Source organism: Accipiter gentilis, chromosome 9 (assembly GCF_929443795.1).
Source record: "Accipiter gentilis chromosome 9, bAccGen1.1, whole genome shotgun sequence".
Taxonomy (NCBI): domain Eukaryota; kingdom Metazoa; phylum Chordata; class Aves; order Accipitriformes; family Accipitridae; genus Astur; species Astur gentilis.
In genome coordinates, this window is record NC_064888.1 from 12,554,137 (window position 1) to 12,556,528 (window position 2,392).

Consider the following 2,392-nt stretch of genomic DNA (forward strand, 5'->3'; position numbering starts at 1 on the left):
TCTCATGCCCAGCCAGCGAGAAAGCTAGCGGGACACAAGAAGTTGGGAGGGGACACAGCCAGGGCAGCTGACCCAAACTGGCCAACGGGGTATTCCATACCATGGGACGTCACATCTAGTGTAGAAAAACTGGGGGGAGTGGGGGGAAGGGGGATCGCTGCTGGGGGACTAACTGGGCGTTGATTGGCGGGTGGTGAGCAATTCCACTGTGCATCATTTGTACATTCCAATCCTTTTATTAATACTGCTGTCATGTTGTTAGCGTTATCGTTATCATTATTAGTTTCTTCTTTTCTGTTCTATTAAACCATTCTTATCTCAACCCATGAGTTTTACTTCTCTTCCCAATTTTCTCCCCCATCCCACTGGGTGGGAATGAGTGAGCAGCTGCGTGGTGATTAGTTGCTGGCTGGGGTTAAACCACGACAGAGTCCTAATGCCTTCATTGCATACATGATGTAGTAGTACATAAATAAAGGTATTTCCCTCTACAATTGCTAGTAACCCCTCTTGCACAAGAGAAATAATTTCTGTTATCACAAGTTAATCTGCTCCTTTTCTCTGTCCCTCTACTCAGGGATAACACTTCTTTGGTTAAAACTTCGGCTGTTATTTTTTAGCATTGGTATGTTTGGACCACAACAAGTAAAGAGATTTGTTCCCCTCTGTGGCAGGACCCTTATTCACAAATGCTGGGTTCTGACTGCAGCCCATTGCTTCCAGAAGTAAGTTCTGCCTTTGGTTAGACTTCCTGAAAAAGCTACAGAAAACCTTTCTGGGAACCTCTTTAAATGAAAGCTGCATGTGGAGTTAGGTGTAGTCTGTACTTCTGTTTCATGTGAAGGGGGATAGACTATTTGTGGGATAGATGAATAGACAGTAGTTAAAAACAGTTTGCAGAAATGAGAAATCCTTAAACTGGAGGAAGGAAAAAGGCCAAGTATGGGGTGCAGGAAAAGATTATTAAAACATCTGTTTACAGTCTACATATGAAACCCTTTGTGTGGCAGTTCAAAAATATTTAGTTTATTTCTGGCATTGAGGTAGCTCGACACAAAAGCAAAGATTCAAGGTGAGTAAATACAGCACAGAGAGCTTTGAAAATCCCCTGCAGGGAAGTAAAGCCTTGGACTTCAGCACAACTGACTGCTGCCCCGCTCGGCTCCCTTGGATGGGTTGTGGCTGCAAGGTTGGCCTCTGGCCAAGGGCAGGACAAGTTCTGGGGGGAAGGCTGGGGATGGATCTGGCACGCAGCTGGGGGACTGAGTGCCAGGTCAAGGCCTGCCTGGAAGGGGACCAAGGACAGACGTCAGAGAGGATATGCGGGAGGGAGGGCTGTGCACCAGGGCTGGCAGGGCCAAAGAGAAAACAGCCCGCTTCCAGCGGCAGAGCATGGAGCAACTGCTGATTCCCCCAGGAGCTGCACGAATTCCCTGATGCCTACAAGGACGACTCTTCTATAATTTCATAATCTGCTTTGGGACTGTTGCTGTCTCTGAGAGGAGCCGCTGTCAGCTTGTTAGTCTGCCTTGGCATCTGGCTTCACCTCCAGCTGCGCCGTACTTGCTGCGCCACTGTCAGCGTGCTGCACTTCTTTATTTCCCTTTTAAAAGGCAGCAATGTGCTTGCTGCTTAACTGTGTGTTAAGAGTTGCTGTCCTGGTTTTAGCTGTGGTAGAGTTAATTTTCTTTCTAGTAGCTGGTATAGTGTTATGTCTTGGATTTAGTATGAGAATACTTGGATTTAGTATGAAATTTAGTACGGTAGCACACTGATGTTTTCGGTTGTTGCAAGCAGTGTTTATACTAAGTCAAGCATTTTTTTTCAGGTTCTCATCCCCAGCCAGCAAGAAGGCTGGAGGGGCACAAGAAGTTGGGAGGGGACACAGCCAGGGCAGCTGACCCAAAGTGGCCAAAGGGATATTCCATACCATGGGATGGCATGCCCAGTATATAAACTTGGGGGAGCTGGCTGGAGGGGAGCAGATCGCTGCTCGGGAACTAACTGGGCATCGGTTGGCGAGTGGCGAGCAATTGCATTGTGCATCACTTGTTTTGTATATTCTAATTCTTTTATTATTGTAATTTTATCATCATCATTATTATTTTCTTTCTTTGTGTCCTATTAAACTGTTCTTGTCTCAACCCACGAGTTTTACTTTGTCCCCCCCTAATTCTCTGCCCCATCTCACTGGGTGGGGGGGAAGTGAGCGAGCAGCTGCGTGGTGCTTAGTTGCTGGCTGGGGTTAAACCACAACAGTTGCAGAACAGGGAAATTACATTATGGGGCGTTAAACATAGAAGTTACCGCAACTGATTCTCTTCAACTAAATTATTGCGGTTATTGAAAGAGGAATGGTCTAAACAGGAACCAGAAACATTCCTTAAGAACA